The 24,481-nt window shown below is 39.0% G+C and overlaps 1 protein-coding gene across 6 annotated transcripts in view; it reads left to right on the forward strand.

Annotated features, from left to right (window-relative positions):
- The window catches only part of TBL1X (transducin beta like 1 X-linked), a 205,885-nt gene that overhangs the window by 29,743 nt on the left and 151,661 nt on the right, over positions 1-24,481 (forward strand). For 2 of the 6 annotated variants that reach the window (XM_080353894.1, XM_080353895.1), the window contains one exon: positions 284-406. The exons of the other annotated variants lie outside the window; for them this stretch is intronic. The gene's annotated coding sequence lies outside the window, so the exon portion shown is untranslated. The remainder of the gene's footprint in view (positions 1-283; positions 407-24,481) is intronic. 6 annotated transcript variants of the gene reach the window in all.

Genomic DNA, 24,481 nt, shown 5'->3' on the forward strand with positions numbered 1-24,481 from the left:
AGTGTTTTCAAAGAAAGTGCTGATGGTTACATAAAGTAGGAGAAATATAAGTGAAACCCCAAAATGTGAAGAAAATAATGCCTGGAACCAAAGGAACAAGGCATGGAAATAAGATCTGAAAATTCACGTGTAAGCAGTTTTCATATTAGTACGTACATACATACATACATACATATATATATATATATTTATCTAAACAGAGTTTGACTAATCCTTCTCAATTTGAATTTTCTCAAGGATATCTGAGTACTTGCCATCCTATGTCAAATGAATTATTTTTCAGGTATAAACTTGTCAGCAGATGTTCCAATGATCCAGTCTGCTTCCACCCTCATGATATGATGGGGTGTGGTGCTTCAAAACTTGGCAACTCTATACCTGGGAAGAGTGAATCAACTTTAATTAGGTCAGTCTTTTAATGTCAAAACCCTCAAGCCTTCCACTGCCCCGACAGATGCATGGCAAGAAATTAAACCCACTAATCCCAGTGCTGTGTATATATGGTGAACTCTTAGAACTTAAGTGTTGTGAGAGCTGTAAAACCAGAATAATTTGTGATACCGACAAATAAATAATGCCAGGTTCTGCTTTCAGCCTCCTTTGAACTCTTAACAACTGAGCAAAAAAGTTCCAAGCAAATTACAAATTGTAATAGTCTTTAAAATAATAAGAATATCGAGATCACATCTTTATAAAAAGTGTTCGGCAGATGATCCAGTTCAGTGGTGAAGTTCGAGGGTTCAGCCCTGCAGCCTGACAGAGAAGTTGTGACTGATTAAACCCGAACGGCCTCAGCTACCGTGTCAGAATTCTGTCATTGCTCAGAGCCTTTCTAACTCATGCCAGGTGGAACAAGGCTTCCTTTTTCTTTTCTAGCAGTTGTTACTTTAAAAAACAACCCCCAAATACGAATTGTACAGTAATGTTGTTTGATGTGATCAACAGGGAAAATTTTCTCCCTCTTGTACTCGTGTATAGATGGTGGATGAATGGGGAATGGATATGCCGATGTGTAGAAGTTGTTTAGGACTTGACTGAATTTTGCTTTAGGTGTTGTGTGTGTTGTGCACTTGTCACAATAGTCAGTGTTCATTGCTATTACAGGTAATAGAGGTGGAACATGAAAATATATTTATGGCTGTGGTTGCACAAGTCTGTTCTAAAATGCCATATTCATAATACTTCTAAGTTAATATGGCTTCTTTTTTTTTTTTTCCCCACTCAGGAGTATTTTTTTATACCTGAACAATAAGCAAAGCCCCACAGACTTTTAAATTGAGTGATACTTTGGAAGTTCCATAGAGTCTGTATCATTATTTGAAGGGAAGGGTGGGGAAAAAAAATCCAGAAGGGAATCTGTTATTTCTCCCCCTTTTAGTGTTCACAGACCACAGCAGAGTTTCGGGTGTAAATAATTCATTTGATGTTATATGTATTTTGAAACAAAACTTCTCGCATGCAGATATAGTTTAATGTTTACAGTTATGCTTCTATCCTACTTCTGTTGAGCGCTGACCTGTCTCTCACTCTGCATCCTTCTGCCACATGTGCACCTGGGGGAATGGAGGGCAATGGACCTTCTCAACTCTCCTATGGTTCATAGAAGTATACAAAGAAAATGGCAGGACACAGTGATACCGCATCATACGTAATTGTTGTAGTCTTCCCCCTTGGTATACTTTCTCTTCAATTTTTCTTCTTGGTGTTTTCTGGGTCAAAGTTGAGGTGTTACTCTAATTTTGCCCCTATCAGCTGCCTATCCTCATAAATGAAAGGAGCCCCATTTTTAACCACGTTATTTTCTTGAAGACCTCTATCCTAAATTGCAAGGTTCTTGAAGATTAAATAATGATTTGTTGTTCAGAATGTTATCCAGTGACTTCCTTTCCATCCTCACTTTTTTTTGGAGGAACGGGGATGGGGCCAGGGACAGTCATGCTGTTCCCCCAGCCTTTATTTTAAAATTCAAGTGTGTGGGTTGGTTTGTTCATTTGTTTTTTTAAACTAAATTCAGTCAGACACCAACCCCAGGGAATGCAAACATTTTACGTTTTTTGTCTTTTATTATTTTGTATTGAAATGTAAAGCTGTTATTTTAAATTTCAACACTAAAAGTGAGACAACCAAAATGCTTCATTTTCATTCAAACTATCTATCATAATTATAATTTTGATTACTTTGCTTGCACAATTTCTACAATATTAAGCATGTATGTTATTAATTTTAAGTAAATTATTGAAAATACAGTATTTTTGTAATATATATATATTTCAAATTCACATAATATCTCTTTGTAATTAATTTTTGCTCTTCTTCCATCAATTTTCTACAAAGTATGTTCCAAAAAAGTATGATTTCCTATATATTGACAGAAAATGTTCTTCTGTCAAAATTTCTAACCAGATGTACTTAAAATTGTTTCAGAAGCAAAATGCTTTTTCATTTTATGAGTGTTGAGTAACTACCTTGTATTTATACCAGAAAAAATAATTTAAAAAAACCCATTCCTGGCAGCAAGAGATACCACACACCCTCCATCTTTGTACCTTTTCCCAAAACCTGTTTGTGTCTGTTATGGACTGAGATTCCATGGAGCCTTTTGGTATGTTTATGAGTGCTGTAGATAAGTGTTCACAAGGAAATAAAGCTGTCCTGTGATGTCCATGTGTCCTGCATGTTAAAATGCATTGCAGAGAAGAATAGATTGGTTTGCATTATATGCTTAGCTTTCACACAGCTGTGGATGTTACTGCTGTAGGCAGCACTTTGTAAAAACCCCGACTTCTAATTTTGTTTGTCTAGTCTCATGCATGCTATTATCTGTGCCCAGTGGATTGAACAGTGAACCGTGTTAATTCTGGAAATGGCTTGAGGCTGTTCATGCTTGCTGGTTGCATAGGTGCAGTTCAGTTTTGAGGAATCACTAGGAAAATTATTCCTGCTTATTCACGAATTTGTCAGATCCTCCTAGCAGGTTGTCCCATTAAAGCATGGAGAGCTAAAATATAACAAGAGAACTTACTAAAAATTAACTTAGTGTGGCAGTGGCAAAGCATCATAAACTTCTTGCTATGGTTTTGTCTGTCTCCTTAGTCCCAAAACAGTCTCTCACATATATCCTTACTCCAGAATGCATCCCTGACGTGCAGCTGAATGTAAAGTTATATTCTGCGATGTGCTGACTGCTTCCTTTAAAGTCATTTGACTTAATATCATAAGAATCTATATGGTCATAGCAACATCTAAAATTTCCATAGGTATGACATACAAAGCTCATTTTAAATCTTGAAACTATTATTAAGCATTACATAACACAGGCCATCAGAGCCTGGCTCTTAACAGAAACCCGAAGCTCTCTGGGCTTCATAGATCCATTCAGCCCGAAATGGAGAATAACACGCCGCACATTCATCCTTGCACAGTAACAGTAATACAGGCTGAAGTGAAGCACTGCGTTTTCAGAGCTCTGGCACCTCTGAACACTAAGAGAAGTGTCACTGGCGGAACAGCTTTAAGTGCTTCTGAAGAACTCCATCTTTCCAATCTTTCGATCTGCCTGTAAAAAAGGCTACTGTATGTGGTCGTGTGCAGCTATCCAAGAGATCTTTTAGCCGTTTTATGCTTATATCGAATTGTTTTCAATCTTTGAAGGCAGAAATGAGCTGAGTAAAATGCTAAGCACACTAAAATGTCGTCCATGGAAGTCAGTCGTACCCTCTTGGTGAATTATCTGGTGTTGCTTTTTTGCAGAAGCCGGCAGTATTGCCATGGTACAAGATGCTTCAGGCTTCCCATGAATTTCAGCCATCCTTACAGATGGAGCGAGAAGGGTGAAGGTGCCTCTGATTTAGCTATTATGTCTCATAACAGACAGCCAGTCTAAGCTACTTGGTAAAATGTAGTTCTTACACTTTCACTCTTATGAAAAGTAAGTTTCTTAATTTCTGCTCCATTCTCCTCTACCCATCTGATCCTTACTTCCTTAGGCCTGTCTATAGGCCTCTATGCCTTAGACAGGCATAGGAGAGTAGATAAACAAGCCTTGGACCTGTGTTACGCCTCACCTCCATTTTCCAAATCTAGAAAGGAGGAGAAGTTGACCTTATATCATCTGTCCGTCATCTGAAAAAAAAGGGTGCTTGGGTAGACTTTGCCATAGCAGGAGGAGCAGAAATGGTTTGAGAGGCAAGAGGTGCATGTAGGTGTCATTAGCTGCTGATCCAAGCTGCAGGCAAATGTAAGGTTGGCAAAACAGGTACCTGGTGAGAAATTAGGGGTGTAACAGGGAGCTGTGCTGTGCTGCTGCGTAGCTGGAGCGCAATTGCAGCAGGAAGGAAGGTGGCTGCAGCCCTGTGCCCGCGGTGTGTGCTGCAGACCCACAGGAACAGTTCAAAAATCAGAAAGGTTTAGAAGAAAACCCAACGGTGTTTGTACAAAAAGAGGCTAATTTTTAAGTCAAACGCTTCTGATTTTTGGATAGAGTTAGTACTACAAGGGAAAGACTTGTGCACATGCTTAGTGGTAAGCACATCTTTTAGTGTCTTTTAGTGTTTTAACAAATCTGATTTTTTTTACATATGATTGGTTTGTTCACTAGGGACAAGTATTGCATTTCAGTTTGGTTAAGACAGTAAAGATACCTGATCTGCTGAGGTAACATGATGCTGTTACGATCTGCTCCTTCTACCTTTAGAATGATCAGTCAGTTACTTTTTTCATTAAGATAGGTATGTTTCACAGTTAGAGCAGGGTTTTCAGCTCTAGACAAATCAAGAAATAGACATAATTTAAAAAAAACCCAAACAAACAAACTGAAAAAAACCAGCATTTGTGCTTGATATTTTAAAGTCCAGTTATTATTATTTTTTTTTTTAAGAAGAAAAGCCTTTCAGAAGCAGGGTACTCAGGATTTTCATTGGAAATGGTATACAACTTTTCTGAAATTAGCACTCTATAGCAGTGGTACCTAAAATTTTGAGGCATTTGGACTGTTTTAGGCAAATACTTCTAAATTCATACAGGCTACTGGAATTTATAAAATCTGTCAGTCTAATAGAAGCTCCTCATTTATCTTATCCATTGGACCCAAACTAAGGTCATTTGATAAAACAAATCTCTTGTTTCTAGTCCACTCTGATCTTACAAAAATTTGAGACTTGGCCCCCCAGGCTTCTCCCAGTTAGTACTTCATTATGAAAGATAGCTATCATTTTGGAAGAGACCATGTATGTGAAACTCAATGGAAAAAGGAACTATTTAGAGCCTATACGATAAGAATGAAAACCTCTGTAGTGATGGAAAGGATTTTCACAGCAGTGACAGTGCAGCAGCGGTAATATCTTAATATATGTCGAGATAATATTCACAATTAAACCACTTTAAAAATGATTGTGTGAGAAGTTTTGCTTCTGCTGCTCGTGCTGATTTGTGATCTGAAGTTATGCCAATATATGTGTGAAAAACAAACCCCCGAATTACCACAGTTTTGGTTTTGGTTTTGTTGTTTTTTTTCTGAATAAAATGAGCCAGACTTAATGAGTCCTGCTGGTGAGCACTGGACTGTCCACAGCCTTAGCCCTGTGGGCTTGAACTGCGTGTCTTTGTGCTGCCTGAGACGCTGATGTGCACAGGGGTGTGATGCCAGAGCCCAGCCTGGTCCAGCACGTGCCGTGACACTCACGCAGGCTGCCGGGTGGCCCTGGGGACACTCGCATGTGCATGTTTGGAGGGGCAGGAACCACGTGGGTGACCTTCATTAAAACATTCCACGGTGTGTTTTGTAAATCCTTTTTAAACCTCTACAGAAGTGAGTCTACAAAGCTGTATGGCACAATGATAGGACAACCAAATGATAAACAACTATCTTAAAAAAGAAGAACAACAACAAAACAAAAAACCCCAAAACCAAAATTGGCACTGGGAAGACTGGGGCTCTGGAAACCCACACGGGCTTCAGCTTATTTTTATAGCTAAAACTTTCGGCAATCTCTACCGAATCTGAAGCTGTGTTTCACTAGGAAGACAATACAGAGCCTCCCAGCTCTAGTAAAAGTGGAGGCTACACACCTTCCTACTATCTCCAGAAAAGATATGGATCGTGTTTTAATAAAAAAAATAGCAGGATGATTCACATAAGCTGTTTTCCTGCATCCTTGGGAGGCCATTTACCAATGCTGAGCTCTAGTTATGTGCCAGTTATGTTACCCATTTAACTCCCATTTTCCTTTTTTTTTGGGTGGATAATTTAGCAACAAGATATCTCAGTGAAAATAAGACAGAAAAAATTCTCAATGAAAACAGGAATGAAGACATTTCCTGAACAGTACTATGATCTCAACTATTGTTAAGACTACAAAAGGCACTTTTTTTTTACCACTCTCCTTCAATAAGAAGTGCTCTATGACACCAGGCAGTGTCTTTTAACTGGTAATGCAGTTTTGTTTCAGAGCTCTGCTCATTCTGTAAGGTTTTCCTCATGCTGTTAAAAGAACAGATTTGCAGGTGTGGGCAGTATAATTTTTTCCCTTGCTACTCTAAAATTTAATGTCTCTCACTTCCATAGTTAAGAACCTTTTGTCCAGGAAAAAAATGCCCTATCAGCGTCCCAGAAGATAAAATAGAAATAAGCCCAATTGCGGTTCTCTGCTTTGAAGTGAATCCAAGGAAGTTTCTGATGCAAGTCATTAATAATAGATGTTTTAGAAATATTTGGGAAGAATACTTTTTTTGACCAACGAGAAATAAAACCCAGAGGAGACCTCCTATAGCAGAAGCTGCCTGACCAAACTTGACAATTAATTGATCTACACCTAATGTGAAGGATTAATTAAATTTTGATATAATTATGTTGTCAAGGGATATAAAATCAGTGATCAAAGGTGTGCAAGTGACTTTTAAAAATTAAATTATTAGCTCCACTCATTTTTTAGAGATAAAGTTCAAAGCATAATTTAGTCACTTGTACTGTTTTATTACAATTAGAAGGTTAATTACAGCATTTCCTTCTATTGAGATAATGTAGTCAGCTGCCTTCCCTTCCAGGTGTTACATCATCTAAAAAATCAGTTCCTTGTCCCTCACAAATTTGCTCTATTTGCCTCGTGTACATGGCAGGGTTATTTTTGCTGTTGCAGAGAAGCTTTATATGTCTCCAAAGAGTGATCCATGAAAAGCTCGCCTGCTGCAGAAGAAGCCACCTAGGACAAAGCAATGGGAATCTCTGGACCACAGAAGGTCTGGTCTCTGATCTGGGGTAGAAGGAGCACCAACCTCCCCAGCCATGTCAGTGCAAGTTTAGACGTGTCTTGTAAGTACAGGCAGGGTTTATGGGCTTCAGAGGAACACCTGCCTGAGATTAAGTACATGGAGTTTGGGTAATCCAGATTGCTTGCTTGGGGTTGAGGGTTGGGTAGGTATAATCCAGTTTAACCCTATTTTACGTGCTAGTATGTGTGTAAGGAGAAGAGGAGACCTAACCGCAGTTAACCTAGGACTGCGGCAGTGAATGGAGGAAACGCAGATAGTGATCACAGAGCCTTCCTCCCTCCAACTCTGCCCTTTTTCATGCATCACTCAAGACTTGCAGGATTTGAGGTGCCAGCAGGTTTTAGAAACGTGACTGGTTACTCTGAAAGGCTGGGGTGTTGTGTGCAAGTGCGTCCCTCCTCTGGTTGGGACTCTGAGACAGAGTCACCAGCCTTTCAGAAGGGGAGTAGCTGAAGCCCATTCTGCAGTTGCTAATTCCTGGACAGCTCTGCAGTCCTTAGCAATTTGGCTTGGACCAGAGGTGGTTCGTTCTCAGTTTGTGATTTCATGTTACCTGCTGCCGCTGTAGGCTGGTACCAAAAGGGACATCCTTGTGCCTGTCTTCTTGATGACTTTAACACACAAGCCCTAGTGATCACACGACATGATGGAGAGTCTCATTGGAAGAATTGTTAGAACAGAATGTGATTCAGTGTGTGCGTGAGATAGAGTAGTTTTCTCTTGGATGGACTTTTCCTCTCCATGCCCACTGCCCTGTGCTGCAGCCACGGGATCACGGGCTCTGAGGTAAGTGAGGAGGTGCCCAGCAACCAGGAGAGCACCTGTCTCTGTGGTGCCAATCTCCAGCTAACTGAGGCAGATGCAAACTGAAAATCTCTTGCTTTTCAGTTCTTAAACTCCACAGCCGCATCTTTTCTCTGTGAGCTCTGTTTTTCCCTTTGTGTTTGAGGTGGTCGGTTAACCTAGCTGAAATAGCCTTCTGCTACCCAGCGTGGTTTGGATTTTAGAGCATTTGTTCATCTTCAGCCGTGGGATTTTGTAATATTTTGGGTTTGGGCTGCTAGCTTGAAAGACACTCTGCAGTGTATTTCTCAGTGTTTTAACCCGAGCGAGTCATTTCAGGTTAGGTGGACTTCCTCTTCTGTTCCTCAGCTTTCATCTCCATCCCACGCTGTGGACTTTCCCTGGGGACTGTAGGGTGGTGTTGCAGGTGTTTGCCCACAGTGCTCTGTGTGGCCTCACCAGAGCTCCTCATCTCCCTCAGTGGGTCCTTTTCTCCTGCAGAAAGCCATGAGACAGAGTGATAGAAAGGCCCAGTCAGTTTTCCCCCCCGAGTTCCCAAGGCAAAAGACTGGGCTATGTGTCTAATATAGCTCACTGATAATGATGCTTTAGATCTATTATTTATTTTTCTAGGACCTTTTAAGTAAAGGCCAGTGTGAGTATTTGGTATACTGTGTTAGCCTATATTTTGTCTAATATGGAACTTCTTTGTTTTTGCAGAATGTGCTGTGAATACTTAATCTTCGTTTTTCCCTTCTGCCCTTTTAGTGTGTTAGGGGGAGCGGGAAGACACAAGCTCATACTTCTATGTAATGTTTTTGAGCAGCTTTTATTTCTTTTTCTTGTTATTTGAAGTACGTATCTGAGAGAATGGAAGGTACTTTATTTTTCCTGCAAGCTGTTTGAATGATTAGCCAGTGGTGTTTTTTGTACACACACACAAATGCACACACAGAGTACGTCTATGCACACACTCACATAAAAACAAATGTATATAAGCACCCTAAACCAAACTCTTTAAAAAACTTGTTTTATTCAGTATTTTCTTCCTGATTCGCTTTCTAAAAATAGTAGCCTCAAAGGTATTAACCCATTTGCTGCATTCTCATCCAATACAACATATGCCTAAGTGTTAGGGTGTCAGCCTGCCCTATTTCCTGTTCTCAGAAGCGTTCTTCACACCTACAACATTCTTCCATTTTTCATACCAGAAATATTTGCTTCAGTCTTAAACCTTTGCCAAGTCACTGTTGACCCATGTTTCTGTAATGTTTTATTTACAGTGTAGTTCTTTCTTTTGATATGAAATGTCAACATGTGCACTGAACGGGTTAATTTATTTGGAGAAAGTAATGACATTACTAGGCCGTCAGCTGAGAATATGGTTTAACGTAATCCTTACCTGCTATGGTTATGCTGGAAGTAATTTGCAGCTTGTTGTAATGAAAACAGTATATTGAACTGAATTAAAGATTATCTCTGGTACAGGGAGGAATTTTACCACATAAAAAACTTACCACGTGGAGGCTTTTCCCCCTTTTTTTCCTTTTTTTCTTGTGAGACTGAACTGAATATTGCAATAATCAGAAGGCTATTGCCTCAAATAGTAAGTTGAGGCAGTTGGGGGGGAGTGCATTAACTCTTACTGTGACACATTCCTGTTTCAGTATATCCGCTAATGCTATTGCACAGGTTTTGACCTTATAAATATTTGATAAATAGTACATAGTGCTGCTTTACATCACCTAATCATATTGCAACCAGCTGTGTGCAGAGAAATTCATAAATGGGTCCTCCATCTGAAGGGTAGTTGAAGAAACTGTCCGGTATACAGGTACCTGTTTTGCTCTGGCAAACTGCACAGATTACATAGCGCCTTTTTAATTTAATTAGTCCCTCTGGTAGGCTGAAAAGCTGAGCTTGTAGTACCTCAATGCTTGTGACAAAACAATGGTGTTTAGGAGAAGGTAGAAAATGCTGAATGTGTAGTCATTATTTGTAATTGCCTCTGGTGGTATTGGCATAAACATCTAGTTTTTCCACTCTTTTTTTGTTATGCATTGATGGTTTTCCCCTTTTCCTGAATAACTGTTAATGGGCCTTTCTTAAGTTTCCTTCCCTTCATCTTCCTTGATCATCAGACTGTATTGAGAGAAACTGTTTTAGGTGTTTCATCTTTTACATCTTCGTCCTGAGGCATTATAGGGTGTTATTCAGTGGCAGTCAGTTAGTGACTATGGTAGGTGCTATATTCTATTCCTTATAATGGTTAAGCACGCTACAAGAAAGATCTTTTTAAATTAGCACAGTTTGTTGGTAACATCCTTGTTTTGTTAACTTTTGACCTCTTGCTCTCCAATTTGTAGAGGAATATGCATGTATGTTCTACTTCACGTGTGAGGGGGCATCAGGAGTGGCTGATGCGTGCGCTCCCACTGTGAGGCTCAGCGGGGAAAGGGTGACTGGAGGATGGTTCATTTCAGTGGCCTTCAGGCAATGGACAAACAGCTCTTGGGCAGCCACCGGCAGCAGCTGCCCAAGGCTCTCTGACCTTGTTGCTCTCACAAGAAGAAAGTAAGTGCAACAGGCTCACAAATAATTTCACTAACAATTAATTTCTCTGTCACTCATGATTTGCTTTGCACTTCTGATGCAGTATTACCCTTATGTGATAAGGCACTTATCTTGTACCTCTTTTTGAGCTACAGGAAAATGATACTGTTGTCCCTTGCTAGAAAGTGAGTTTGTGTTCACAGCAAGTACTGCATTTGCTTATTGTATGTTATGTAAGGTCTCCTTTGAACTTGATATGTGTGATATCTCACAGGAACACTGGAATATTGTTATTTTTCAGAATGCACCATCAGCCAATGCAAATAATGTCAGTTCTCAAAATCCCAGTTTATAGGAATATAGTACTTTCTGAGATGTGCTATTTTAAAAATGATGATGAAGCGGTGACACAAATCAATAAAGTTAGGGGATTTTCAAAGTGGAGACAAGTCTGAAACATCTCACTCTTCCTGTTGTGCACTGGTAGTGGCTTCTGCTCAAACCTTAGTTTAGTCGTCAGTTCTAATTCTTCTGAATTTATCTGACAGATTTATCTCTGTCAACCACAGAATTTGTATGCCATCTCATACTTTAGTTTCTGGTGTCTGTACTTAACTGATTTGTTCCCTATCTGCCTAGTCTATCTTTTCATTTTTGGTGAAATGAGTTTATCTTGTTTTTATGATTAAATGGAGTTGCTGTGGAATCAGATCTGGATCCTTTATTACTTTTTAGCATTGTTCCTTGGAAACTTGATAATATCTTGCAAATTAGGGTACCATCTCAAAGGCAATAAATCCTGCATAGGTTTTTAAATATCCCTTTTTTTTTTAAATATCCCTTCTTTTTTTACTTCTAGATTCTTACTGAAGCCGAATTATATTATTCCAAACTTCGCTGAATGTGAATTGCTCTGCTGTTGTGTACTAGTAACTAAGCATTTGCCATGCTAGGACAGAATTATTTTGTCTCGAAGACTTTATAGTCAGAGTATGATTTCATGACTGTCAGTTCAATAATGGCTTTTTATTAATGATATTTAGAATAGAATAGAATAATTTTGGTTGGAAGAGACCCTCAAGATCAAGTCCAACCATATTTAAATATTTATCATCTCTCAAAACAGTTATGAAAAAGCAAGGGAAATACTTTTCTAGACAAATTCAAATCCATGTCTATTGTGCCTCTGTTTGTCTTTCAACTACATGACTTATACCTTTTTGTTATTTGTTTTTTGTTATTTTGTTATTTGATGGGCTATAAAATTCAATTTTGTGTCTGATGCATTGAAAACGTGCAGCATGTACATATATTTTGTTACTGCTGATAATTGGATTAGAGTTTTACCAGTAATACTTGCTTCTAAGAGTTTATGGTATAGATCCGTTTGCATTTATGAAATACTTGATGTTTCTGACTGAGAATTGTTCAGAGTATGTATGTATGTTTTTCCCCTCTGTCATGACTTCTGCATACCTTACAACCTTACTCCTGTGAGCAGCCTGCATTAAGAAAGAATTATTTTGACAGTCTCAGCTCTGAGATGTTTCTTGACATTTCTCAATATTTTTGTCCAGTGGAGCTCTTATTGCTGCTGACAATGAGACACTGAAGTGGAGGCACTACAGAGAGCTCATTGACCTAATGTCAGGTGCCTTTGGACACAATGCATTTTCAGATATATGATGTGGTTGCCTCTGAAAGGAGAGATTTAATTCAGTGACTGAAAAGGACCATTTCTTCAGCAAATCAAGCGTGCTTCAGTGATGCTTACTTGAAATTTACACTTTTGATGGAAGCTAAAAACACTGAGCAGGAATAATCATTCCTGTTGGCAAGAAACAGGAAATCAAGGTGATGAACTAAAAGAGACTGTTAAGAAGTTAGACCAAAAAGAAGGTGTGTATTTAGGGAGGAAATGGGAATGAAAATAGGAGTAAACAGAGCTACAAAGGAAAGAAATTCCTGCAAGAAGACAGTGGTCCCAGGAGTATTTCCCAGTCATGAGGTGATGGGCACGTTCATATACCAGCTACCTCCTGACCTGTATTAGATGGTAACTAAACAGGCACCAACTCTTCAACCTAGATTTCCATAGTGAGGAGACCCTGGGGAAAGTTCTGTAGCTTTTGTGAGCGCGGTTGTTCCCTGGTGCTGGGAATGTATGGAAAAGCACCTTCTGCTGCTGTCTGAAAGAGTGACAGGAATACTTCACCGAACCTCTTCCTCCAGAGCTCTAGAGAGGTCAGGAGGCAAGGCGCGCTTTGGCACGGCAATTGCTGTTTAGCTGCCTGCGGTTGCTGCTATGGATTGTTGGCCCAAAGGGGAGTCACCACACAATAAACAAAACGTGCCCATGCTGGGCCAGCACTAGCAAAGTGAAAATCAGAGGAGTACAGAGAAGCAAGTAAATTAAGAATTACTTTTACTCCTCTAAGGGATCTAAGATAGTTTGACCTCTGTACACAAGGAAGCTTCCAGCAGTTACTGAAAGCAGATTTGACAGCACCCTTTCATACAATTAAATCAGAACTTCCCAGTGTCATATAGTGAAACTGGAGCTTAAAGTTGGGACACGTGGTAATTTTTCACTTGTTGAGCTTCCTAAAAATAAATGTGGTTTTATTACCTTTGTTTTTAATGTAAATTTCAGTAGCTTGAATACAGATTTTCAAATTAATAGTAGTTCATAATAAGCATCATTCTTTTAAGTATTTTTTTGTCTCTAATCTCCGTTTTAAAATGACCAAGATTGATGTAAGATGCTGTCCTGTTTTTGTCTGGGATAGAGTTAATTTTTTTCCTAGTAGCTGATATAGTGCTGTGTTTTAGTATGAGAATAATGTTGAGAACTCATTGATCTTTTAGTTGTTGCTAAGTAGTTCTTACACTAAGTCAAGGACTTTTCAGCTTCCATGCTTTGCCAGTGAGGAGATGCACAAGAAACAGGCCAAAGGAATCTTGCACACCATACGTTGTGATGTTCAGTACATAAGCTGCGGGAAGGCTGGTCAGGGGCTGCTGCTTGGAGATGGCTGGGCATGGGTTAGTGCGTGATGAGCAACGGCATCGTGCATCACTGCTTTTGTATTGTTGTTATTATTAGTATTATCGCTTCCTTTTCTGTCCTATTAAACTGTGTTTATCTCAATCCATGAGTTTTACTTGTTTGCGATTATCTCCCCATCCCATTGAGAAGGAGGGGGTGAGGAGACAGCCGTGTGTGCCATTGAGCTGCATGCTGGGTGAAACCACGGCAACTGGTGCTTTCCTGCTGCTGCCGCATCCCTCGCTGCAACAGCAGATGTACCACTTGGAGAGTCAGGACTGTGGGCAGCAAATGCCTCTTGTGCAGTTTTCTTTAGTAATCACAATTTACGGTGGCCTAAGGTTTACTCTAATTTATACCCCTAGGAAATGTTTCTTAGATAGTGCAATGTAGTTAAAATTGGTGGCCCAGGGAATGTCCGTGCTGGCTTCCACATGTTCCTGTCCCCACTGCTCGGGAATGATGGGGGCGGGAGAAGGCTGCCTTGTCAGTTTTGTTCAAGGTGAGTGTTCCCGGGCTTTAGAAGGGTTGTCTTGCAGATAGAAGAGTTTTCAGCTGCCTACTTGCCTTAGAAATCTGTCCATTTTATATCATTTGGACTCCATGTTGGAATCAGGTCATATTTTAGTTTGTGCCCCAACAGGCTAGCAATTTCAGTATGCCTGCTTCACATTAGTGTGTTGACTATATATATATGTAGGCTCTCACTGTTCTGGAATCATGTGCTGGTGGTCCATCACGAGCTGCTAATTGGAGAGATTGGTAGAAAAACCTCACGTGTGTATTTCAGTGTCCAAGATTCCCTGAACCTTTGGTGTATAATTCATTACCAAAACAACTGAGAGTTTGCACTCAAAATGACAGGATAATATTATACTGTCTTTGTGAAGTCTTGTACTAGGAAAAGAATAAACAAAGGACTAAAGGGCTGGAAGAGGAAAACACCTCCTCCGTTTCTCTACCATGGCTTGTTTTGGTTCCTTTTTATGTTAAGATCAAGAAAATTACTCTCTAACTGACAATATCTAGCTGCTTCTTTTAATTTATAGCGTATAGTATGGCTAAATATAGGAATGCACGTGCAATATTTATGCTGCTGTGAGACAAAGATGCGCTCTTAACTCAACCTGATCTGAAAATAATAAAAGGTGAAACTTGAAAGCAGTGGCACTCTGCAGCAGCTCTGGAGAGGAGAGGGATTTAGCTGACATAGCCTTGATGCAATACCGATGAAAATGCACAGAAAACTGAGCATCAGAGATCGCAGGGAATTCTCCATTTCTAGTTGCCCAGTAAGATCTTAAGCACAGTACATGCACTCTTTGAGGTGAAGCAGATCTCCTTGTTATTTTAAAACTGATTATAGTTGCAAATATAATGTCACATGGTAAATCCATCACTTTAATAGGGGGGTTTCTTTCTTTGGTTTGCTTTTTGCAGGAGTGGTTAGGGTTTCTGCTTGTGTGTTCAAGTCAAGTCACCCACTCGTTCGTTCAAAGTGGACAGGGTCAACATGACTGTTAGACTGCAAAGATTTTCATAAAGGTTGTTTTGCCGACATGCACAAATACTTCCTGCAAAGGATAAAATAGCTGAAGATAGAAAAAAAAAAATCTAATTTCCTTGGAACTTAATGGGATAGAAATTTTAAACCCATGATTAAAATTTCTATCTTCCTCTGTTTCTAAGCATTTTGCTTGCTTATTTTTTTAGAGTCTTTGAGAGGAGGCAACTTAGAAGATAGGAATCAAAGCTGAAAAAATTATTAAAACAATACACTAAAAATATTCAAAGGCTTTAAAATAAGTAATTTTAGTGGGGAAAAAAAACCCCAAACATATCATTGGTAATTGCTTTTACTTCAATAAGCTTCCCTTGAAAAGTTTCAGTGTTCTGTATGTTGAAATGAGTGTGGGCATCCTGCAGTGAAGCAATTTGGAACGGAGTCTTTCTGCTCTTCCCGATCTCAACAGAATTTACCAGAAAACGGTACATTGACTTGTCTTTTTTACTATCTTTTGCTAATTGTCAGCATTCCAACATTGACTTGGTATCTGAGATTGGGTGGAATTGACTCAGAGCAGCTTCTGGCCAGTAGTCTCTAGTGCAGGTGAAATTGAAAATCTCTCCTTTTTAAAGTGTGTAAGTATCTTAAGTTATTTACCAATGTTTTCAGTGAAGTTAATACCTGTAAGAGATCATTTGGTGTTAATTACACTGAACTGTAGCTCTTTCGGTTGTGTTATTGTTATATTGACATTTAGGATAATTGTGATGTGTACTGCCATTAGCATGCTTGGTCATCAGGAAGACATAGAGGTCCTGAAGTAAATAGTATCTTGCATACTTTTTCTGTTGCTCTAACTAGATAACAACCTTTTATGGTCCATATTTGTTTTAATAAATGTTTGACCCATATGTCAGGTAACCACAAACCAAAAACCTAATCCTGCGAACACCAAAGCATGTGTGAAACTTGCTCACATAAGCATTTTTACTGCCATGGGGATTGCTGAGGTGAATAGCAATTCATTTGCATTTGTAGTAAGAAATCCATGAGCGGCATCATTGGCTCTTGGAAGTGTGAAGGTGTCTGACAATTATGCTTTAAAATATATTTTATCTTTATATAAAGAATTACTTCAGGAGAAAGCACTCCAATGTGCCTTATCAGAAACCATAAGAATTCTCCAAACTGTTTCTTTTCAAAGCCTTTCAGAAGTCTTGCTATGCAGACTATGCCTCTCCTCATGGCTGGACTAATTTTCAGAAGTTCTGACAGGGCTGTTTAGTCTGACGTGCACCACAGTAGTCTATTAAATAAAATATACATAGATTGAAAATCCTAAGAAATTACCTTTTAAAAATATTTTATTTCTTTATCAGTAGGTCCTACATGAATAGTGTAAAATTGTATTTTAAAAATATTTATTCCTCCACACCACTATTTTCTGCTTTTCATTAGATTAGCCTAGTTTAATACTTGGGCTCTTGTGCACTAACAAAAAATCCTGCACCATGTGACTGGAACTGTATCAGCAGGTATTTAGGTGCAAGCAGTTCATATTAGGAGTTACTCAGTTTCCAAGTAATGCAAATGTTTCTACTGATCTTTCAACAAAGCTGTAACTCTGTATCTCAACATCCAGCTTTATGTATTAAGTAACTGGTGCTCTGTACTATGGATACTTCCTGATACTTACAGTATATTTCCCTCTAGTCAGCGGTGATGTGTTCCTAAGTGGTTAGATCTACACAATGTAGAGGTTCGGCATGGTTGGGTTTTGAACTCCCAATGTGGGCAACCTTGCCAAACATCACCTGTGATATTAATTTAATTTATAATACTGAATATTTTTGCTGGGATGTCATGAATGTCCTAAAAAAGGTGGGAGACCTAGTTTATAGTCCGCTGCTCAGTGTCTGAGTGACCAGCTGATTGTACGAAATCGTAATTGCCTGTGCTGTTGCTTTGATGCAAAATGCAAGACAGTAAACCAAAGGCAGTAATTCTGGTCTTGTGTGTTTTGCTTTTGATCTTCTGAACAAATTTAAATTTACTGTAAATTGATCAAAGTTAAGCCAAAAGTATTACTGAAGTGATGCCCATAGGAAACCTGGTAAAATACCACATGTATTATCTTTTGAGTGTTCCTCCTGTAGTTTCTTGCTTCCTTTTTATGGCCATTAACTAGACAGTATAGTTTCTGGTTTGCAGGTTATTATCCCACCTGACATTTGAATATGCTGAGTCCTTATTCTATGTCATACCTGTGCTTTGCTTTCTCTAACATCATCACAAAATTTCATTCAGCAATATACGTTCTTCACTGTCTATTAGAAAGGGCTGTGCTGTAAATAAACATACGTGTTGGAGCTTTAGATTCCCTGAATTTAAAGGGCGTTAGGCTCTTTAACGTAGGCACAAGGTCTGTGTTGGGCCTATGCTTTTTTTTTTTCCTTCCTCTGATAGTTTTGATATATAAAATTCTAAAGATTAAAAAGTGAAGTGGTTAGGTCAGTCAGAAGGGGCAAGTAGGACTTTATATTAAAAATGGAAGTATTGACCGTAATTGAATCTGTTCAAGTGTGTGATTTTTAAAAAACGCTTGCGTGCTAACATCAAAACTAAACAATGCTCAGATATAGATAATTCAGTATTGAAAGAACAAGCACCATAAAGCAGTAATGCAAACTTTCTTAATTTAGTCTCATAACGGTGTATCACCCCTGGCTAGTTTGGGTAAATTACTGTAAATCACTTTAATTCTTGTCCTTCCTGATAATACCATACCACATTGTCAATTTGAAACACTGCCTGCTCATTTTTACTTGCAAACTGTAATGTTTCTCTTACCATGTATACATTCAAAGATTTCAGTATGTATTTGTATGCGTGCAAACTACATGCCTTATTTGCGATTGTATCTTGGCATATGTATTTTCCAACTAGGAATGCGAGTGGATTTGGCTGGTAGGACTTTACAAGAGGTACATGCATTTGTATTCAAATAATATTTGAAATCTTGAAATCATGCTGGTTTTCTGCATGGTGATTCCATATTAGAAATAAAAAATACAGTTTTGTTTTACCAGATTTATGGACTCTGAAATTTTAGTATAGGAATATTGTTTATGTAGATCCCAGCTGCAAAAACATCAGGAGATAGTTGTCCTGGTTTTCAGGCGACTTTTTGTCAGAATGAGTCAAGCATGCATTCAGTCAAAAGTGTATTTTATATTCTATGTGTCATAGACCAACAACCTAACCAGAATTGTGCCTGAGATTCAGTGAAGCATAACCTTTTCCCTTATCAAAACCAAAAGGGCCAAACTGATACATTCCTGTCTAGCTAACAAGCGTGCGTGGCACAGAGGACAGAAATCCACCTTCACAGCCTGGGGCAGATTGCGCTACTGCAACTTAATGCAGTGCTGGCTGTTACTGCAGCTTCAGATGAGGTGGGTCGTCATCAGCCCTGGCATAACGGGCTATGTGACGGCATTTTCATCCCTTCAGTTGTAAAGTAAAAGATGTGCTTGAGGCACCTCAGAGTTATTTTTTCCCTGCTGCTGTGCAGTTAGCTAGGTGTGAAGAATATCTACCCCTCGTTGTAACTGAGTTGGCTCAGCTGGCCAGCAGTAACATGCTAGGTCATGTCAATTCATTTCTTCCTGGTCCGTACCTGCCTTCAGTGGTGCATGAAAGTGCTCTGAAAGTGTACCTATCTACAAGGTGTCTATATATTTCATCTGTAGAAGTGGTGTTGTGAATTATATTAGTCTACAGTTTCTATGAGTTAATGGTTGAGGCTTTGCACAACTGTGCTCTTTCATTTTAGTGTAGCACTATTATTAACATTGCCTTTGACACCACAAGGTACTAGTCGAAGTCATCCCATCTGCCTTAGATATTTGTGGTCTTTTTTCCCTTACAAGTAATACGTTCATCTGTGGAGGACATCTCATATCGCAGATCTAAATGGGAAATAGTTGAGGCATACATGTGATGATGGGTAAAAAAGAGAAACCAAGTTCAAGTGTAACTAGGATATCTATTTTCTGAGAAGAAGGGGTAGCATGTTGCTTGACTAGAGCGCTTGCTTGATTTACCAAAATACTCCTATGTCATAGCTCAGAGGATACTGCTGGCTCTGCTAGTTGCTTGGAAGAAAAAGTATGTTTTGGAATGCAACTGCAAAGCATGCACAACATTTCTGAGACAATTAAGATATCCTGAGCTTTAACAGAGAGTAATTCATGTTCTGTCTAGTTCTGATAACGTTCGTGTTCTGGGAAAACTTTTCGGAAAGACAGGTTATTAGTAGCATTGGGAGTACTTGATTGTGATTGTAGATACTAGCATCAGTGTCCATTTCACAACACACTACCTTGAGTAGGAGCTACCAGGCTTCTTGCTTGGTACCAGTCAGGTCCTTTGTTCATCGTTATTCTTTGAATTTGCGCTCCTGCATATTTAGATTTTTTTTGGTCTTTTTATTGTGAGCTGTCAGTTTCAGTTTTATCTGAATTCTAGAGCAAGAAGAGCATCCAAATTATAAATTCAGAATCCTTTTCAGGAGAAGATATCAGTGTAAACACGAGCGTTGGTAGAAGTTGTTATAATTAGGCAGCTTTCGCTCTGGCAACTAAGAGTGACTACATGTGGGAGGAGTTGGCCTAACACCTAGAAACTTGTCTAGATGGCATCACTACAAAAAGGCACTTTCGGTGTCAGCTGAAGACATGAAGATGTGAGGAGTGAGGAGGTCACTCCCATGTCAGGGTGGGCGGAGATTTGGCCTTTCTGGGTGTCTTCTCCTGTAACTCCTCAGCAGGCTAATGCAATTACACACCCATAACCATTGATTTAGAAATGGTTTTTGAGTGCAGGCGCAGGCATTTGGTAACAGGAGTACCTTTGTTGCTCTGCACTGTAGAGTTCATCTGTTTGCCCCTAGTGTTTGGAGGTGTATGTTTAGGATGGAGAATCAGAAAGTCTCAGACAGGTCGTGCTAGTCTATATCTCGATATGCAAATATTTAAAATGAGAAGAATGTCTGTTAACATCATAGGATGTTATGCAGAAGATGTAATGGTTGTAGCAGTCTGAATGAGGTAAAGTGCTGTAATAATGCCACTAAGATGTCTCTAAGCCACTGGTATGGTGCAGCTGTGAAAAAGGCCAGTGTGGCTCTATGATGCACTAGACATGATGTTTTTCTAGAGCAAGGGAAAAATACTAATAGCATTTCACAAAGCCTTCTCGAGACCTCATTTAGAATATTGTGTCCAACACTTTTCCCTTACAGTGAACAGAAAAATGGACTTAAATTGGAATAAGTGCAGACAGACTACTAGGCTAGTCAGAACTACAGAGTATTAATCTTTCAAAGAGCGAACTGGAAAGCTTTTGTGATTTAGCTTAGACAAACGAAAGTGGAGAAGGGATAAAGTTATTATTTTGTAAATAAATTTAGGACTGTTTCAGCTAAAGTATAACCGTTTTTTCTGGTATTAATATTATAAATTGGTCCTGAATGAATTTAGACAAGAAATTATAAGAACTTTCCTCACCATTTCTTCTGAACAGGACAGTGGGGCAAAGAACCTGTACAGTTTAAAGCCTAAGTTTACTAAACTGCACAGCTGATTCTATTCTGGAGTGACTATAGAAAGTTATGAGACAAATCTTCGGATTTGGAGTATTGAGGTCTCTAAGGAGTCTGAAGGGAGGCTGAAATTGTTTGTTTTCATTACATTTATTTGTCAGTAAGAGTGTGCTTCAGCATTTCCAGTGGTTGCTTGTGGATAAGTATGTTTTTTCTGCTCATCTCCCAAACTCTTTAATAACAATTTATTTTACTTGTCCCCTCTTCTATCCCCCATCTTCTCACATTCACCATGGAACTGATAACAGAATCTGCGATCAGGAATGAATGACTTCCCCTGGGGAGACAGAGGATAAAATAGACATTATAATTCCTTTTTGTTGTGTGATGCATGGTGCACTTCTTGTGATCATTTAGGAGAAGTTGTTACCTGGCAATTGTTAAAAAAATAGACAGCTATTGCAAAGATACAGGATATAGACAGAGCCCTCAAGCTCCCTCTCTCCCTCTACAGTATTCTGTAATTATAGCCTTTCCTACAGCTATTTTGCCTTTTGTAAGGTATTGAGAAGCATTTTGTGATGTTTAAGGCACACGGAGCAGATATACTGTGGAAGCTTCAGAACTGCACATTCATCGTGTGGTCGTCCGCAGTTGCACATCAGCCCCGAAGGGACCATCCTGTGTCTCTGAACTGCAGAGGCACATGTGGAAATGCCGTGTCGGTGATCCAGACGAGGTGTCGTGTCCTTTCTGCTACTCAGACTTCACTGCGGAGAAGTTTTTCTGTCGTGTTGTCTGAAGGATGTATGTATTTGTCTCCTCCTACGCCCCAGAAGGTTTGTTTTCATCAAGTGGTGCCTTGCTGTTTGGTTGTCCCTCTGCCTTTGCGTTTTGCAGCATTTCTGTGAGAAAATGGATTTCCAGGGAAACTGGAGTATCGTTAGACCTCAGATTGAAAGGGGAAACACAGGAGGAAAATGAGATGTGAAATTCTTTCTCAGGCTCTAAGTTTGGTTTTGAATTGAGTAACCAGAATGTGGTCAGGAAGTGGAGGATGATAAAGAGCAGTGCTTCCATTAGGTTGTCTTGTTATTCAGCAGGCCGTGCAGCCTGGGAGACATGTAGTGTTTATAGCGCATTCATGGCATAGCTGCTTCCTGGTAAGTGTGCAGCAGGAAAAAGTGGTGTTCTTAAATTAGTAAGTGAAAAAGCAGATGGTAGAGGATGGACTGCAGCTTTCTAGATTTTATTCTGGACATGATTTAAAGAGGAAGTTTCTTTTCAGCGTTTCATTGGGAGGTCAGATCAAAAAGTAAAATCTAATTTATTGGACTTTTTAGGCTCAGGCTATATTGTGCCACCAAACATTCACTTGACTGTGAAAATGGCTCTATGCTTTAGGTGACTATTGTCATAATAAAAATTGATTATGATAGGGAATGACTGTAATGTAAACCTGAATATTTATAAAATGTGTTGTTAGGCAGTGGAGAGCTCTTAAGAAAGCAAACTAGTTAAGTAAGATATTATTCCTGCTTCTACTGATAACTTGCCGTGTGGTTTTTACACATTATTTGAAAAGGAGACAATTTTTAATAGCTCATGAATGTTATAATTGGGGCTAGCTGAACATCACTTTTATTTTCTCCCATAAAACGACTGTAACTCTAATTTAGGATGATTTCTGATTCAGAAATCAGTTAAGTTCAGAAGAGTGTACTTTAACTTTGACTAAATTTAATAGCCAATCTTTCAAAAATTGTAGGCACAATATTTATAGTATAATAGACAGTCACAAAACGGTATGTGATTTATAATTTACTTTGAGATCAAACACAGAAAACATTCTAGGGAATACATTTTAATGGAAGTGGCTTATACTGTAGTGAATTTCTTTCCTATTCAACACCTTCGAGGTTGTCAATCTGGGGGGAAAAAAAATGCACTGAGACCTTGTCTTTCATGGACAATGGCATGACAGCAACTGCTCTGTTTATATTTAAACTATCAGATTATCTCTAATACTTTCAGATGGTCTGAAGCAAACTTCTAGTAATGCCCTTCATGATGAGTTCCTATAATTAAGGGTTCCTGAAACTACCAGGCCTGCAGCACTTCCTCATTCCTGTAGCTTTCTGGAGTGTGAAGCTCAAGGATCAAAGAAATGTTAACTATGTTGGCTTTAGGCTGTACAAAGTATAAACCCAGATCACTTGTTTGCTGAGAAGTTCTAGGACTTGTCTATGTAAGCAAGTTAACTAGCATCACTCAGGTTATTAAGTGCTGTAGCGATCACACTAAAATCCTCTTTTTCTAGTAAGAAGAATGTTTCGAGGTGAGCTGGGCTTCTTTTGGATGAAGGTTGTTAAGCTAAAAACCTATTTATTACAAAAAACAAAACCGCAAACAACAAAAACAACCAAGAAACAAAAAAACCCACCACCAACAAAAAAAACCACCCAGCAAAAACGAAACACACGCATGCACCAAAAAAACAAACCAAAAAACCAAACCAACCAACAAACCAAAACACACCAAACAAAACCCCCCAACAAACTACCAGACCCCTTTGTGGGGGATTTAAACTAGTACAGTGTGTGATTCTTTCACCATTATACTGGTAAATTTCTGTGCTGGGAAATCATTAGATAGTAAGAATCTTTATTTTCCTTCAGTCTTGCAGTTTTTGGGGAGGCACAGGCACTTATGAAGTGTAGATAGGGTGAGGCTTGGCTTCACATGGGTAATTTGTGGGGGAAAATGACAGACTTTCATTTGGAAATGATTCTCTTGACCTTTCTGGCAAGGAAGTATGTGTGGGTGAATGAAGTGTCTTTTTCATCTCACTGGTGATGGAAAGTAGAATGTAAACACCGCAGTAGAAGGGATGCCAGGAGCTTGTGAGCAGGAAGAGAAAATAAACAGATGACAAGGTTTCCCTAAAGTGAGTGGACACAAATACTGAAATTCATTTTATGGCTTTTGGTCGGTTTACCAGTGTTTTGCTCATGTTGTTGGGTTTGGTTGTTGTTTTGTTTGGGTGGTTTTTTTTTTTGTTTATTTTTAAAATCGGCATCAATCTACTACTAATAGTTATAGATATTTACGTTACTGTTATCCTAACAAGCAAACAAATGCAAACATGCTGATGAATAGGAGAGACTCCAAATACCATTTTATGAGAAATGTTTAGGATGACCAGTGATAACTGGCTTCTCTGAGTTACAGCCATTGGATTGTTTAGGTTTCGAAGCCTAGTTCCAAGGGCACGATTCATATTGACAGTCCTCCTTCCATGCAGTGTGGCAGAGGTGGATTTGCAGGGTCAGGCCATACTAGTGGCAAGAGCCAGGATAAATGAATCTCCTTCTGCCTTTCACACCAGCAGGCAGTGTACAAAATTAGAGAACAAGAAATAGTACAACCTTAAATATATTTGTGTGACTGACTGAGACCCCTTTGGAAGCCGTAAGAATAAATACTATCTTATGTTATCATGACACGTACCTTTCAGTGTTGAGTGCATATCAGCAAGATACAAGTATTTCGAATGTTTTTATTTCCCTGTTGCATTGGGGTTCAAATAAAGATAATTAGATACCACTTTCAGCAATAAAGTGTACTTACCACAGTGTGGCTTAATAGAGGAGTGATTTATTTGTAAATACTGCGTTCATTGATGATATTGCATTTATAGTTAATGTTTACATATCAG

The sequence above is a fragment of the Nesoenas mayeri genome (genome assembly GCF_963082525.1).
Source record: "Nesoenas mayeri genome assembly, chromosome: 1".
In the NCBI taxonomy this organism is placed as follows: domain Eukaryota; kingdom Metazoa; phylum Chordata; class Aves; order Columbiformes; family Columbidae; genus Nesoenas; species Nesoenas mayeri.